Source organism: Helianthus annuus, chromosome 13 (genome assembly GCF_002127325.2).
Source record: "Helianthus annuus cultivar XRQ/B chromosome 13, HanXRQr2.0-SUNRISE, whole genome shotgun sequence".
Lineage (NCBI taxonomy): Eukaryota > Viridiplantae > Streptophyta > Magnoliopsida > Asterales > Asteraceae > Helianthus > Helianthus annuus.
The window spans coordinates 145,780,678-145,799,346 of NC_035445.2; positions in this window are offsets into that span (position 1 = coordinate 145,780,678).

Here is an 18,669-nt window from a genome sequence, read left to right on the forward strand (position 1 = left end):
GCATTGATCGCCTGCTGCAAGACGGTCAAGTAATCTCCCATAGACCTCCGCTGCTGCTCGTCCTCATCGCGTGCCATCCTCAATAACGAAATCTGATCAAACAGGAACCCCATCAGGCTGCTATCAGTGATGGGAGCAGGCACCTCCTGAGGAGGAACTGGTATGCCCCAAACAGGTGGGGAAGGCTCCCTGAATAGCTGAGAAGGGCCACCATGTTCATAAGCGTGGAAAGGGGAAGGGTCCTCCCTAGATGGGGTAAGAAAACGAGCAGTAAAGTGCCGTTGGGTCCCTATGGGTGTGGGTATCAAGCGAACATGGGAAATAGGTGGGGTAAAAACAGGCCCAGGGACAGGTACCCTCCGATGAGCCGTCTGTCAGAGGCGGACAAGGGGTACCTCCTAAGAACTAGGTGAGGAGGGGATGTAAGTACTAGGACTGGAAGGGGTATAAGGGTCGGGGGGAGTCTTGGGTGTAGGTAACCTAGGGGCTACCGGCTCCCACTCTCAATGCCCCGTGGCGGGAGTAGGGCTCCTAGGAATAGGTCCTACTGGGATAACGACATCCGGGGTACGACTATGCTCCGAGGAGCTAGTCAGGTGGTGAGATAGGGAACGGTAGGTGCTCGAGGCCTCCCCCACGTGCCTAGTAGGGGGTCTAGGGGGATAACCAGCACAACAGTACCCGGACTCATCCGGCGAGTAGCCCGGGGACAACAGACGCATCTGTGGATCCTCTTCAGGATCGGTCTCCATATGAGAAGTCGTCTGGCGACTCGAATGACTCGACGTAGTACCTGTAAAGGAAAACAACATCTAACACTGCTTCTATCGACTGACATAACCAAAAATAAACAATCCACAGAGGTATACATAAGCATGTATTGCACACAACCTTGATTGTTAATTTTAAAAACTTTTCCACAACTGTTAAGTTAGTGTGTACATTCCCGTTCTCTCCTCTCTCTCCGTGACGTTTCCGGAATGCCCAGGTAACAGAAGATAAATTATTGTGTTCCGGACCGCAATAATTTAATTGCCTAACAAGGCCATCCCGGTACTAGCCACACCACTCGGTCTCTAGAGGTTCTCAGGGTGAGGTGTTAACTCAGGATTATAGTCTAGGTTCTCTTAGGGATACCTAAATCGCTATAACCGATGGCTCTGATACCATCTTCTGTCACACCCTGACTCACAGCAGAAGACAATCGCGGGGTGCGGTAGACACATGGCACTCCTCATAATTTAAAAACATTACATGACATAAAACAGGAGAATCGGTTACAACGTCTTCGAACTACCACATTACAAACCATATATTAAAAGCGGTACTACAAGCCATTATAGCTTTTATTATGCTACGTCCGCCTACAAGATCCTTCCAAACGCACATGATCTCTCTTGTTTCGTTTTACCTGAAATGCATGTTAGTTTTTAAAAAGGTCAGCTAAACGATGCCAGTGAGTTCCACTGGTTTGGTTGCTTCGTTTCAAAATGTATCAACATGTTTAAATGCACATATCACGGTTCATAGATGGAATTACACGAGTGTCACAAGTGAAACCTAGACTGTTTTAATCGTACTGTGTTACACAGACACTTAATCGCACCACCTGCATCACATGCAGTTTAATGCCCTCGGGTAGTTATGTCTAACAACATAACCTAGTTAGGACGCGTGTAGTTGCCTGGCTTCCGGCCGCACCTGTCCAGCGGGCAACTGGGTTTTTTGTCAGACCAATAGTACTATCCACTACCCACGGCTTACGTTAATCACTTGTATCGGGGCTAATATCGTGTGTTAGATAATTCACATCATAGAAAGTTGGTGTAATTAACACAGTTTGTAACATGCAAATCACCCCAGAAAAAAGTAAAACAGATTAAAAGTGGGGGAGTGAAACTCACAATGCAAATAGTAGTCTCGGCTAAAGAGTTTTAATCAACGAAATCAGCTTTAATAGCACACATGCAAGTAAGGACTCAAATCAGTATCTAAGTCGGTAATGGTTATAACTTGGATTTGGTCAGGAGTTTTCACCCCGGATTGAGTCTATAGGACACGGGTATGGTGATGGAGGTCAGGGTAGTATTAATTTTTAGTTTGGCTTTCAGACACCGGTTCGCGTGCCAGCCAATGTCAGGAGTTTAACGTGTTCGGATAATGGTACGGGAATACCAATAGTGCCAACACGTTGTTATTTAAGAATTATTAACTTCTCATTAAGGGGGTTTGGGTGTGAGTCCCCCAAGGAACACCTCGTGCTTCGTTTTGAGAGCTAAAAGATGATGTTTATCTTCCGTTGAGTGTTTAGGTTCGTTTACAGTTCCCGGACGCGTTCTCGATTTGCGTGACGGACTCCGTTTTGCGCGTAATTAGTGTCAAAAGACTCGGTTTTAAAAATAATGCATAACCGTCTTGAAATCCGAACCCAGTTACGTTTTAATCATAAAAGACTCGTATTAGGGTGGTTTAAGTGTTTTTAAGATAGATCGATCGTTCCTTGCACGTTTGATTGCCTTATGTTATTCCTGAAACGAAAGCGTTTCCCTAATCGGGAAGCTGCTTCGTTTTGTGTGCCCTATCTCTAATTGGCTTCAAACCTTATGTCATAGTCTAAGGCACAAAACTAAGTTGTTCCTGGAACTCGAAATCTTAATTGATGCTACCGATAACCTAATAATCATTGTCAAAGGTTTAGTGCGCTGTTAAACGGAAAGCTCCGGTTTAACACGTGTTTAAAGTCTAAGGATACCAATTTCACATCATGTGTCCTTATTGGGGTCATGTCATTCATAACGTGTTCTCGGATTCCTCCGAGACATAAGAGATATCGTTCAAGCAAGCACATAAGTTACACATGTTGTTAGGGTTTTCGCGCAATTAAAGTGTTAAGTGTGCTTTACAGTTTTGGACCGCTTAGGGTATACCTGGTTTCGTCATGGTTGTCACAACACGCTTGTCCAGCGGTGCGTTGGTGACCGGTGCCGCTACTTGGCGGTGTTGAGGCTGCGGTTGTGCAGGAACTGATTGGAGCGGGGTAGAAGTGGTGACACTGCAATTTTTGCTACTGTTGTTGTTGTTCTTCCTCTTGCGATGAGAGGACTTTGATGATTGCGGAGCAGCGGCGCTTTCAGCAGTTGCAGCGGTGGTAGCTTGATACAGATTCTTGGAAGCTTTATCCCACTAACCAGACTTGACTCGCTTGTCGTTGATCTTAGTAGCGAGTAAAAAGGTTTCCTCAATTTTCGACGTCTTTGCAGCTTGAACGAAATCAGCCACGCAATCCGGAAGAGCACTGATATACTTCTTAATGGTGATTTCGGGCGTAGTAACTTGGCTCGGACAGATTATACTTAGCTGCTTAAAGCGAGCAGTCAACCCAGCGTTGTCTCCATCTTTCTGCTTGATATGCCAGAATTCGTCCTCCAGATTTTAGCGCTCGTGGGGAGGGCATAACTCTTGCATCATAACGTCGTTCAACTCATCCGACGTCAGCCCATAAGCTGCATTATTTCCACGTTTGTTTCTCCCGGCCGTCCACCAATCAAGCGCTCGGGATTGGAAGACGCCAGTTGCGTTCAGAGTACGGAGATTGTCAAGAAAACCACTCTAGCGCAGGGTGACTTCGATAGAATTAATCCATTGGAACATGGCTGTAGGACCATCTTCTCTGGTAAACTCTTTTGGACCGCAACCGTTGAACTGCTTGAAGCTAAAAGGAGACTTTGGTGAATCCGTCTGGGACTCTTCGGATGACTTACTAGCGTTTTCATTAAGCTCACTAACAATTTCGGGAATAACTTTCGTCATTTGCTTAGCGACGAGGGCGGCGATGCGTTTGTCATCATGGTTGCGGCGAGCTGAACGAGAATGGAATGATCCGAATGACGACATTGTCTGCAATAGGCAGCGCCATAGGATTCAAAACGCTATCTGATTGAATCTCACCTCACACGTACTACTACTAAAGCTCAGGAACACATCAACCATTCAAACACTTAGGCACGTAAGAGCACGTAAGGCACATAAGCACATGAGGCAGTCAGAATACAGAAACCTATCATTCAAAGTTCGCGCGTTCAAAAATAACGATTGCGATTGGCGAGTACACAGCGAATAGTATAGCATAAGCGAGCAACATAGCATGTGATCATCCACATGTAGTAATGATTTGTTAGCGTGTTGAGGTAGGTGTGCAGTGCGAGCCGTGTGTTTCGATCAAAACGAAAAAAAACCGAGAAGTGAAAAGCGTATGAATCACCAAAATCTAAACATATAAGCAGGTAAATCCACATAAAACACACAAAAATCCACATAAAAACGGCAATTATCAGAGTCAGCAGTTGCGGGCTCAAAATCAAAACACATAAAATCAGCGATTGCGAGCTCGAAAGTCGAAAATAGATTGTCTAAGGCTTCGATAGACATTGACTACCCAAAGTGGTTCGACTATTCTCAATGACTGTAAGTATACGTTTTGGCCTAAGGGACTGTGCTCTATCACCGACGTACGGTGAATGGCATGCATCCTTTCGGTTACTTACGCAACTCGAGTCGTTGGAGTCCATCAAGACTTTGGTGAGAGTTTTGTAAAACCAAAATAAGAGCGGAACAAGTTGTCAAGGTTCAGGTTTCACCCCTGACTTAACAACTTCATTCCTATTTGATAAAATAGAGAGGAAAAGTTGCGTTAAAGTACGGATTTCACTCCTGATTCAACGCAAATTCTCCTGTTTGTAGATAAAATGCGAGTTGAACAAGTGATTTAGTCGAGAGTTTGCGGTTTTCACACCTAATCTCGACCTAGCCACTCGTTCGTTTTAGACAACAGTGCAGTGTGACTGCCTTAGGAAAGGCAGTTGTGATAGTATAGTGTGAGTGCCAGTCGATCGAGAAATAGCAATGAGCTCGTACGGAACCCCTAACGGGTTCGCACAAGGCGGTCTGTTGGTACTTAGACTATAGACTAGGTCGTTTCTTAGACATCGACCCGGACTAGGCCGAGTCTTGCCTAATTCCCTATAGTTATGGCTCTGATACCAATCTGTCACACCCCAACCGATGACGGAAACATCGGGGCATGGCACTGAGCGAAACAGATTGTCCAAGAGAAATCCATAACAACTAATATTACCGAAAATTTAATGTTAAGTCCCATACCAAAACATATTCAGCAAAATAATTATTACAGACATATTATCTCAAAAACAAATAAAATTGTTCCGACGACTCAGATTTAAATTGTTCGTTACTAGACTCTTCCTACTTGATTCCACATAGCAAGCAAGCATCCTAAGCACCTGTAACATACGTTAAAATAAAGTCAATACACATAGTGTAAAGGTGAGCATACAAGTTTGATATAATAATAGAGTTCGAAATAGTTTACGCATAACCAGCATGTAACACGTACAAAGTGAAGGCAAGTAGGTTATCGACAGAGAAATATGCACAGACATGACTGCGAGTTGTAGAATGCACAACACATATCCCCACTAGGACACATGAATTAAAGCCCTTAACAACCCATGTCCACAACAAGTGCTGAGTCCAAACTATAGTACTATCGTTGCTAAGGTGTCAGGCAACAATCACTGTGTTAACATAACATACAAGCATTCATCGAATAACACGTAGCATGCAATAACGATCAGCGTATAAATAGTGTTTGCCTTGTGTGTAGATTGTGATTTAGAGTAAGTAACGTATGTAACAACCAAAAGTGCTTAAAGCAAAAAGGGTTCGAGTATACTCACAGATTGTGTTTAACAAGTAAACATTCTCTTGGATTGATGGGAGCGCTGAGAGAATTTAGCCTGAACAGTTAACGATAGCATAAATGATTAGCGACGCGTAAAACGGTAAAATGTGTCAAAGTGTCAGAGGGTAATCTGATCGGATGGGAATCTGATTGGATGGCCAGTCAATCGGATGTCAATCCGTTCGGATGGCCATTCGATTGGATTGACATCGTCTGGTAAGGATGTTTTTGTGTATGATGGCTTTGAAGTTTTCGTTGTATCATTTTAAAAACTGAGAAGTATCTTTACCCTTCAGGTCGTCGATCGAACGGTCGTTCGATCGGATAGTGATCTGATTGGTAGGACACTTAGTGAGAACAAGTTCACAGCAGGATTGTCACTCAATTGGATGGCAATCCGATCGGTTGGTAATCCGTTAGTTACTGATGATCTTTGAAAAAAATATGAAAATGATTAAGTGTTGAAGTTCCAAACGTCACATGGTCGGATGGTCGTTCGATCGGATGGCAATCCGATCGGACGACAATCCGTTCGACGTTCAGATCTTTGAAAATTGAGTAAAAATTTTAAGTGTTGAATCCTCAAGTGCAATCTGATCGGATGGCAGTCCGATCGGAGGGCAATCCAATCGGACGGCAATCCATTCCGACGCATCTGATCATTTTAAACTTGATTATTTGGAAGGTTTGTGGTTTGGTCGGGACGGCTTTGACAACGTACTAAACAACAAAACCTCGTCAAGACCCTAGTGACCCGATCGAACAGGAATCACCCTAATCCGATCAGCTAACTGTTCGTGACGGTCGTTCGTGTTTAACCCGAAATAGGTTATCTCTCTGATAGAAATCAGATCTTGAACCAACGCATTACTAAGAAGGAGTAGAAGATCAGAACAAGCTCCGATTCTATTGGTTTTGAGTGCATTGAGTGTAAAAGAGTTGAAAGAAAGTTTGAAAACCATCTTTCAATCCTTTTAACCACGAATATGTGTAGATCTATGTGAAATCATTGTTTAATCTTGTGGAAATCCTTCAGATCTGAGTTGTTCATGGTAGAATGAGGCCAATACTTGAAGTTCATAAGAACTCCATGATGACATCACCCTAGAACACCTCAAATCCACTGATTTCACGGTTAAAAGTTGAGATTCAAGGGTGATAATGATGAAGAAGTGTGTGTAGATCATAGAAGTATAAGATTTACGTTAACAACTTACAAGAATCACGAGAAATCGAGGGAAAGAGAGCTTGAGTGCGGCTGCTCGAGCAGAGGAGCTGTCACATCACAAACGATGTGACAGGAGGGTATTTATAGGGTTTCCAAAAGAGAAAAGGGAGCAAGGGTCGGATTGGTCACCGATCGGATGGCCACTCGATCGGTTGGCCACTCGATCCAAGTGTCCGGCGTGTTGAGTTTTGTCGTTTTGATTCGCGTGCTGAGCATTGCGATGCGTTTCGAGCGATCGATGCGATAGAATTACCCATTATTACTCAAATAACCTAACTACTATATCTAACATACAATCACTATAAATAACTTGCGTTTAGCGTTTGTGATTCGATTGAGATAGAGTTGCGATTGTGTTTCGATTTATCACCATAAAACATAAACATAAATAAGCACGCACAAGTAACACATAAATAGCACACACATGTAAAACAATATCCAGAACGCATAATTCGAGTTGCGAATGCGGTTGCGATGCGATAAGCGATAAAGCGGTAAAACATGCGATAAACATCGATTAAACCTCGATTATTCACAGATACTCCACATAATACAAAAAAAGCAAATAAAATAAGTAGATTCGATTACAAGTCAAAGAAGTCAAAACAGTAGTTGAGCAAGGAGTGACAAATCGAAATTAGCAATCTTTTCTTCCTTTGACTTCAATCTTGACTTTGACTTTGACTTTCGAAACACGGGGTGTTATAAAAGTGACATGATAAAAAGTGAACTTTTAGAAGTTCATGTGGGTATATAAATTTCGTGTATATGTATGTATATGTGTGTGCATGCATGTAATTTTTAGTCATATACTCATAAATGTAAGAGCATTTGCATTTATGTATGAATGGTTATGTGATGATGGATGATATATGTTGTGTTTTGAAAGAACATGGAGTTAATGTGTTCTTGAGTATGATTAAATCATAAGTAATGATGATGTTGTATGAGTGCATTAGATGCACATACATGAACATGCATGATGATATGAAAGCAAGAAATGATGATTTAAACATGATTTGATAAAAATAATTTTTGATCAGATTATAAACATTAAAATATGATTATTTTGAAGTGTTTAATGATATAAAACTTTGTCATAAAGTTTACTAGTCTTGCATGTTGTACTTGGTGCATTAGGAGTTGTAAAATACGCAAAATCGCATGATTTATGTGACTTACACAAAAACTGCACTAACCTGATTATAATCACTATTTTAATCAGTAAATAACATGTATTGTGTCAAAATATCAAGTCATTCGGAGTTGGGATGGTTGTAGTAACGTTTAACGTAAAACTATGCGGTAAAACGGTCAAAAATCGGCTTTTCAAACAAGTTTTATGAAACTGATTTAGATCAGTAAGTAAACTGATTTTTTTAGTTTAGAAACAAGTATTTTAACTAATTTTAAGTTTACTTGGTGTCGGGTGGTCATACGTGGCTTCCGACGCCCGAAAACGTTACCAAATCACTAAAATACGCGTTTTACAATGAACACTAGTATTGGTTATTTATGGGTAAACCTTATGTGTTAAAATGTGTTATGCGATTTAAATATGTGAATATGGTAATATGTTAAGTTTTGACATGATAGCGGCAAATTTAGGTTATGCGTGTACACTTATACGTTAAAATCGCGTTTAATGTGTAACTTGTTTATCGAGCATGAAATTTGATGCACATGAGTTATTTTATGTATGCATGTCTTAAAAAAAGACAAAATAAATAAGTTAACGAGGTTACGCGTGTTACGATGTTGATTTATGTGTACGTTTATGTATATATACTACGACGCGCAAATCGTAGATTTATATTACGTATAAACGGGTGTGTTAAGGGATTTACATGATAACGGTCACCAATAAAATCGTTCAAGTCGCAAAATCATATATATATATATATATATATATATATATATAGGGTATGGATCATGAGAAAACTAGTTTAAATGAGAAAACCAAAAAAACTAACTAAAAAAAAGCCTAAAAAACATACCAAATTTTTTTTTTTTTTAACATTTTTTTTTATAAAAAATCGCTATTTTTTATACATGGAAAAAAATTTCAAAAAAAAAAATCAAAAAAATAACTTTTTTTTTGTTGTATTACACATGTGCACTATTACGGATGTAGTGCACATCTGTAGTACACATATAATCACATATAATGCATATATGCAATACAACAATTTTTTTTTTTAAATTTTTTTATATATAAAAAGTAGAGATTTTTTTATAAAAAAATTGGTATGTTTTTTGGCTTTTTTTTTTAGGTTTTTTTTGTTAGTTTTCTAGTTTTCTCATTTAGATGTAGTTTTCTCATGATCCTCTCTCTCTCTCTCTCTATATATATATATGTATATATATATATATATTTATATATATATATATTAACGTACCAACATAATCTAAAACAATAACTTTTCGAGAAAATCTCAAATTATGTGAAAATTCTAAGAAACGGAGAAACTTAGGATTTTTGTGATATATTGATTGATAAAATCGTTCTTACATATATAAGGATGTGTAGAAATCAATCTGTGGGATTGCGCTATTTAAAAATACGCACCCAAATGTGAGTGTCACTAAGCCCCCTATTTTTACTGTTTTGTATATGTTTTGGGGAACACGCCTAAAAGGGTTTAATAATGTTTTTGGATTAAAACATACCTTTTGATATAAATTATATATTTTCGTTGAAAATATATGGAATTTTAATAAATTATACGCTTCGAGATAAAACGTTTTTGATGAATATATGTTTCGGGGAGAAACTGGGATTGTACGGTGTTTCAGAGAAAACGACCGTGTTGTTGGGACGGGTTTACTTGGTCCAAGGGATTTTAGTAAATTCATACAACCATTTATATTGCATTTGTCATATTAGTAGGATATATATATATATTGTACGTGAGGCAGACATCATAGATGGTCTCGTTATGGACCATGCGCCAGTGATGTCGTTTAATCATTTAAGTATTGCACGCGAGGAATTGTTTGTAGATCTATCGGATTGACAACCCCGTCGTGACTGGTCGCTCAGTGTCAAGTCAAACGACGAATTGATATTCTGTTTATAGTCTAGCCTTGATTATCCCTACATTGTAATATATAGTTCGTAATGTCTAGCTAACTTACGAGTCCGAACATTTGATGCAATAAATTTAATATGTAAACCTGGGAAGATGTTCTGTTTCGAAGGTTTCTGGGAAACGCTTACGACGGCTGACCCGTGGATTTTTGTTGAAGAAATAAATTGACTTTCGTAAATTATATGGATGTTTTTATAATAAACACATAATTGGAAAGTATTTCCTTGGGATCAAATTACTTTAAATTTGAATATGTGAACTCACCTTCTTTTGTGTTGACACTTGATTTTAACGTGTTCTTCAGGTGCTTGAGTTCGGCTTCGAGAATTATGGCGTATCTTGTGGTTGTTGATGCATGTTTGTTTACGTAATGTGTTTGACGGACTTTTAAACCTTCTGGGACAAATGGAATAAGATCCATAAGGATCAAAACAACTAAATTATGTTGTGGTAGTGTCATGTTTTGAAACTTTAAGATAAAAACTTATGTTTTAATTAAGTTAACATGTCCAAGAATTAAATGCATCGATCATGAAGATATTAATGGGCACCAACTTCCGTCACCACTATGTTTTATATTCCCCTGCGACGTTTTTGGGGTGTGACATATTTTGTATTATGCCTTGTTTGTTTGCTAATTTGGTCTGCATTGATTGCATTTTTCTTATACAAGACGTTCGAGCATTCATTCGACAAGAGGGTGTAACACCCCGAAAACAAGTTTGGTAATCAAACCCCGTTAATACTAAAAGACGGGTAAGATACCGTTAGCGATAAAGATTAACCCGAAAATATTAGGATTTAAACGAATAATCCTAATATTAAATACAACGTGAATAAAAGCTTTTAAGGGAGTAAGTTTATAAGAAGTCCGAGTTAACGGGACTTAAAATAAAACATGTTATAACTCCCGGAACCCACTAAATAACTAGGAATATCAACCTAGTTAGTCTATTGTCTTAAAATAATGAGGGAACTTGATGTAGTAACCTTTATAAACCTGGGTAAAGTTGAGGGACTAAAATGGTTAAAATGAGAAAATGGGTTTTTATTAATTAAAACTAAAAACATCAAAACACACATCTTTGTGTGTGTTCTGGTCGCACAAAACACAGGAGCCAAGAAGGGCTCTCAAGCTCAAACCCTAACAAGCATAAAATCAACAAATTGAAGGGGTAAATCCAACCCAAATCCAAATCCAAGCACGAATTCGTGATCACCTCGATGAAGGGATCATAAGGTATGCCAAATTTCGTTATTTAGTTCCATCTTGAGTTCTTGGTGAACATATGAAATCGAAAATTTGGCTTGCATGATTGAAGTTTGGATGAAATTAGGATGAAATCATGTCTAGGATCAAACCCTAGCCAATAATTTGTTGAATTAGTGTTCATAGATATGAAGTTCATAACCACCCATTTATGTGTTAAATAGGTTTTTGTAGAAACATGATGAACACTTGAATTAAGGTGTTAAACGGATGAACATTGAAGTAGTGATGCTAGTTCTAGGTGTAGTTCATGTACACTAGACATAGAGGCATTATATTGATACTAAAACTTGGTTAAAATGATGACCATAATTAGATAAAATATTTGTACAAAATCGCGCCTACAAGATGTTTGTTAAAATGCCCGAATGAATATTGAAAAGAAGATTTTATAAGAGACATGTGTAATTGGCTAGTTTGACTAATTACGTGAAATATGGGTTAAAACGGATTCTAATCATAACGATGATTTAACTTAATTATGCCTACAGTATGATTAAAGGTAGTTGACTTCTAAAAGTCAAACTAACCAATGATGAAGTCGAATAGTAGTTTCGGCATGAAATCCGTAAAATGAAATAGTCATAAGTAATGATGACTAATCTAATCGTCTTGCGGATTATGATAATAGTTTGACGCTTGACAAGCTAGATGGAAGCTTGGGAAGGAAGCGGGTCAAACGAGTCAAGTATGAAGGAAAGCGCATTTAGGATGCGAGGTAAGTCAAAACTTACACCTTTTATTTAATACCTATTTGTTTTATAGGTTATGAATCATAGAAAGTCATATTTGAATTATGATGTTCCGACACGACATGTGCGGTTCGGAACAAAAGACAAGGGTAATAAACCATGTATATTGGTTAAAAAGAGCTAAAACGATTAATTGGTCATGCAATGACTAAATGGTAATGAGTTTTAAATGGTTACCTTATAAGGTAAACCATTGCAAATAATAAGGGTAATACGGTATTTTGGTCACTTGTTGATAATAACAGTTACTCGTGAAAGACACTTTATAACGGGTCAAAAGAATCAATAAATGATTTATAAGTAAAAAGACTATACGGTATAAACCGAAGCGAGTCTTGTAGACGAGATGGTACTAAATAACATCTCGCAAAGATAAACGGTCACTTAGACCAAACGGGTCGAATGGTGAAAATATCACCATTTGAAAATAACGACTAATGAATATTGTCGAGTTGTGTGTTCACGGGAGTAAATACGGAAGGATAACTTGTAACACTATTAACTAGTGATTATTAAAGCAAGGTATTAAAACTGGTCAATATAATGATCCGAGTCAGGTGTGTATAATGATTCAGCTCATTGTTTAGAACTCGAGATTCTATAAGTGTTAGACAAGGCCAAAATGAATATTCGGTTATCTTTTAGGTAAAACGAATAATTTGAGTCATAAACATGGTGTTTTAGAAACATAATGGTTTCTAAACAAAATCATAGTTAAAAGGGTCGGATTTTAAGTCAAACAAGTATTTAAAAGTCCCTCGTCGTAAAAGAAGGACTATAATTGACCAAAACGCCCTTGTAAGCTAAATCAAGCTAACGACCCTTAAAGGTTGTTTGGAAATGAGTGTTACAAGAAAATAGATACTGAGAATAAGTACAAAAAGCGAAAGAGGTAATTCTTTGGTCAAATGACCCTATATGAGTCTTTGCCGTAGAATGATAATCCGAGGAGTAAGACTCGGAATAAATATATCTCCACATTAAATCCTCCACACATATAGTTGTGGTGGAAGATCATTTGATAAATATTGCGAAAATAATGTCACACCCCTTTCTGCGGCGGAAGCACGAGGTGTGATCATGAAAGGTTCTCATTGCATACGAAAGGTTAACATACTACATGCTCATAAAAATAACTTCAAATACCAAACATTACATAATTTGAAAACATAAATTAGCGTTTAAATCGCGAAATAGCATAAAACATTGTCTTAAAAAGTTTACAACTTTATTTAAAGATAAACATAAGCGACATCCACAAGCATGAGTAAGGCCGCGCGCACATCCACTTCTGGTTACCTGAAATACATGTGAGTTTTGAGAAACGTCAACATAATGTTGGTGTGAATTCATACAGTTCTTGTATTGAACGTTTGTATACTTTATATGAAAAACATGGTATGTATTTTGTGTAAGTCAAATATTTATGTATAAATCAAGTATTCATGTATGTATCAAGTTGTTAATGGGTTACAAGGCCATTAACATGTGACACGACATAGGAAGTGACCAAACCATAGGCATTTTTCTAGTTGTCGATTCACGACGGAGACACAAAAAAACTACTCGGTACTAGTTGTCACCAAGAGTGGGGCTGCCCTGAAACCCATTGATCTAACCTTTTGTTCTGCGGTCTTAGTATGTACACGATTAATGGTGCTTATGGTACCCTACTCGTGACACGATTTTTCGTATCATTCTTTAAAACGCATCATACTTGGTACTAGTTATTACCAAGAGTGCTTGTTGTTTTTGTATCCATCATACCATTTGTAAACATTATAATACTTGTAACATGTATTTCACCCCCGAAGTTATAAAACTGAAAACAGTTAAAAGAAAAAGGGGGAGCATGAACTCACAACTTTGCGTTCCTTGCATCGTAAACTTCACCGGGTTTTGCTTATAATGCATCGTGACCTAAACTGTTTTATTATCGTTAGTCACTAGACTTGTATCGCACAAGCACAAGTCACTATTTTTGTATATGTATTCTTGTGTTAAAAATATTTTGAATTTTTAACTAAGTGTCTTACTTATATTATTTTCTCAAAAATAAATATACAGAATTATGTATCTTGTATGTTGTATATGTATTTTTGTGTTTTTACTCCTTAGAAGTATTTAGTGTATTTTCAAGTCCTAATACACTATCATGTATAATACATACTACATACACTTAGCACAAAATTTGATGACCAATAATTACATATATTTTTCCTCAAAAATATACATACTTAATATCAATTTTAATCTTGAAGAAATCATCGTTTCTTAACACCAAAAACTAGGGAAACCTTGGTAAATGTTCTTAGATGCATTTTTAGTGAATAAGTTTCTCAAACTTATATTTTCTAAGTTTCAAAATTTATAGAAATTTTGACAGAGTTTCCCCTAAAAATGGAGGTTTCCCATGTTTTCAAAACATGTGTTTATTTTATTTTCAACATCAAAACAATTTTCCAACAATAATCACCAACAACATATACTAATTTCTTCATATGAAACATCATGGTGAACTTGATTCTTGTTAAACATGTGTAGTCTTTTAGATCTACACTTTACATAAGGTGATCTTTCCAAAATAAGTGTTCTTGTAAATTTTTATCCAACTTTTTATAAGACTTTATTTTACTAACTAGCTCATCCATGAGTTTAATGTTTTCAAAGTTTGTAAATAATGTTTCTAAAACCACTCTTATGTTTATTAGAAAGATCATTATTTTTAATCTCATGTTTACCCATGGATCTTTCAAGATCCATGCTTAATATCTTTAGATCTTTCAATAACAAGTTTTATGTTATATTTTTAACAAACTTTCCAGGAGTTTTAGTTTCAAAAATTAATTCTACACATACTTTATCATTTCAAATTTATAAGTTTATGTACAAAAAAAAAAGAAAAAAAATAATAATATTTCAAGTTCACATTATGCTTCATATGTTCGCCTTCAAGTTTAACTATGGATCCTTCAAGATCCATGCTTAAACTTGGTAGATCCTAGCTTTAACATACTTGATCTAATCATAAAAGCAAGATACCACATCAACAACTTCATTACACACACTAAAAATTCATGTAATCACTTATTTTTTTCATGAATATGTTAGATCTTCTCATTTTTAACATTAGAAGTTAAGTTGTTTAGATGGTGAAACTTGTACATAACATAAACATGACATAAATTAGTGATCAAGAAGCTTACTACTAGCTCTAATGACTAGGGAAGTGGCACAAGATTGAAGAAGATGAACAAGAAAGAAAGTGAGTGGTTAAAAGCTCCACGAAGAGGTCCTTCGAGTTCTAGCACTATACACCCTCTTAAATGGCTTCCATACACCTCTAGATCACCTTAGATCATAAGATTGAAGCTTGGAAATGGTGATGGTAGGGTGGTGAGTTTGAGCCGAGTCCAAGAAGGAATGGGAGGAAGAAGATGAAGTTTTTATGTGTTAATGGACAATGGTGAACACTTATGGTTTTTATAAAGAAAAATCCAACACATGATCTTTCTCATGGATTTTATGCCAACTAGTTATGGGACATGGTTATATAAAATAATAAAAGCCATGTGGGGCCCTTTGTGGCCGTTTGCAACATGAGGGGAGGGGGTAAAATGTAATATTTTTGAAAGTTGGAGGTTTAAAGTGCAAACTAGGAGGTTTAAGTATGTTTAAGTGTGTTTAGGTGTTTTTATGATTTTTAAGGTGTTCTAGCATAAATACTAGTTTAATATCATAAAAACATTACTTTTAGTCAAATCTTGATGTCCCAGTTATTGTCAGGTTGTTCGGTTCGGTACGGTTCGTTAAAGTGCTGAATCACGCAGTTTCACTAGGTATAAAGCACTTTTTATGGCAGTTTTAATTCCCGACACTTTGTAAGTTATTTTGGACAATAAAACGTAAATTCTACATGATATTAATGTGCTTAAAAGCTGATTATAGCTGAATTGTATGAATTTAAGCATTTAAAGTGTGTTTCGGGTGCTTTTTAGTGCATATTTTAGCTTCCGGAATGTCTATATGTTAACCCTTGTATGTACTCTTTGGGTTTTAATGTATTCTTGTCATTGGACCTACACCTAGGCTACAATTCTATTGTCTAACTGCTTTCTGCAGAATTGTTGACACAATGTTACCGGTGAGTTTACTGGTATTTCTGATGCAACGCTTGTTCATTAATGCATAAAGTAATTCTTGTAGTATACAATGTGCATGAATTCACTTGTTTAGTATGTAATCAGATAATGTTGACATTTAAGCACATAATTGCAGTCATTAAATAATAATTAAGGTGTACGGAAATTACCGGTTTGGTGCCAGTTGTCACAGTCTCCCCCCGTTAAAAGAATTTCGTCCCGAAATTCAGGCCGAACTAGCTCTGGCAGGAGTCTTCTTGAACAGGTTGGGATACTTTTCTTTAAACTGGTCTTCACGTCCCACGTGTACTCGGGTCCATGCTTAGAGTTCCAACGTATTTTGACAAGTTTGACAGTGCTCCTCCTGGTCTTGTTGACTTTCCAGTCGGTAACCTCAATGGGTTGTTCTGTAAATCGGAGGGTGCCATCAATATGCACTTCATCCGTAGGGATGATCACGTTTTCTTGTGTTGGACTCTTCTTGAGGTTGGATACATGAAATGTATCATGTACACCATTAAGTTCTTCCGGTAATTCCAACTTGTATGCCACGGTACAAATTCTTTCCAAAATCTTGAATGGTCCGATGTATCGTGGATTCAGCTTTCCACGCTTTCCAAATCTGACTACGCCCTTCCAAGGTGAGACCTTTAACAACACTTTGTCTCCCACCTCGAATTCTAATGGTTTTCATCTTCGATCAGCGTAGCTCTTTTGTCAATCTCGAGCCGCCTTAATGCGCTCTCGGATCTGCGCAATCTTGTCGGTTGTCTCTTGTACTAGATCAAAACCAACCATACGTTTATCTCCAGCGTCTGCCCAACATAAGGGCGATCGGAACTTGCGGCCATACAGAGCTTCGAATGGTGTGGCTTTTATGCTTGTATGATAACTGTTATTGTAGGAAAACTCAACTAAAGGTAGATGAATATCCCAGTTGCCGCCTAGGTCCATGACACATGCGCGAAGCATATCTTCTAATGTTTGTATAGTCCGTTCGCTCTGGCCGTCTGTCTGAGGATGGAATGTCGTGCTTAGATCTAATTGTGATCCAAAGGCTTCCTGAAAGGATTGCCAGATTCTTGAGACAAAGCGTCCATCTCTGTCCGAAATGATTGAGATAGGCACTCCATGACGTGCCACAATTTCCTTTAAGTATATTCCAGCAAGCTTTCTAGTGCTATCTTTTACTCGGATCGGTAGGAAGTCCGCAAACTTTGTTAACCGATCAACTATCATCCATATCATATCGTGCCCTCTCGGGGTCCTGGGTAATTTTGTTATGAAGTCCATTGAGATTTGTTCCCACTTCCACATGGGTATCTCTGATTGTTGTAGCAGGCCAGATGGTTTCTGATATTCAGCCTTAACCTTGGCACAGGTTAGGCATTTCCCAACATAAACAACAACGTCGCTCTTGAGTCTCGGCCACCAATAGTATTCTTTCAAGTCTTGATACATCTTGTCCAATCCTGGATGGATGGAGTATCTTGATTTATGCGCTTCATCAAGGATGACTTCTCGAACACCGCCATAGAGCGGATCCCAAATACTCTCCTTAAAGTATAAGGCTCCCTCTTCATTTGGAACCATGTATTTCAACGCACCCCGGAGGTATTCAGTTTTACGGTTTTCCATCTTAAGGGATTCTTGTTGTGCGTCACGAATTCGTGAAATGAGGTTCGTTCGAATAGTCATTTCCAATGCTCGAACCCTTAGGGTCTTAACCCTTTCTTTTCGACTTAATGCGTCCCCTACACCGTTTGCCTTTCCTGGATGGTACTTAATCTCATAGTCGTAATCGTTTAGCAGCTCGACCCATCGCCGCTGGCGCATGTTCAGTTCCTTCTGATCAAGTATATGTTGCAGGCTTTTGTGATCTGTGAAGATTGTACATCGAGTACCATATAGATAATGTCGCAAGATCTTCAAGGCGAATACCACCGCACCTAGTTCCAAGTCGTGCGTGGTATAGTTCCTCTCATGTACCTTGAATTGTCTTGAAGCGTAAGCGATGACTTTTTGGCGCTGCATCAGCACACAGCCCAAACCTTGACGTGAAGCGTCGTAGTATACCACGAAGTCTTCTGTTCCTTCGGGTAATGATAGTATTGGTGCATCGCATTGCTTATTTTTGAGTAGCTGGAAGGCTTCTTCCTGCTTGTCACCCCAGTCGTACTTCTTGTCTTTCTGCGTAAGGGCAGTTAGCGTTTGAGCTATCTTGGAGAAATTCTCAATGAATCGCCGATAATAGCCTGCTAAGCCCAAAAAATTGTCGGACTTCAGTTGGGGTTTTGGGGGCTTCAATCTTGGATGGGTCTACATGTATGCCCTTCCCGTTCACAATGTGAACCAGAAATTGTACTTCACGAATCCAGAATTCGCATTTCGAGAACTTCGCATAAAGTTTTTCTTTCCTTAGAA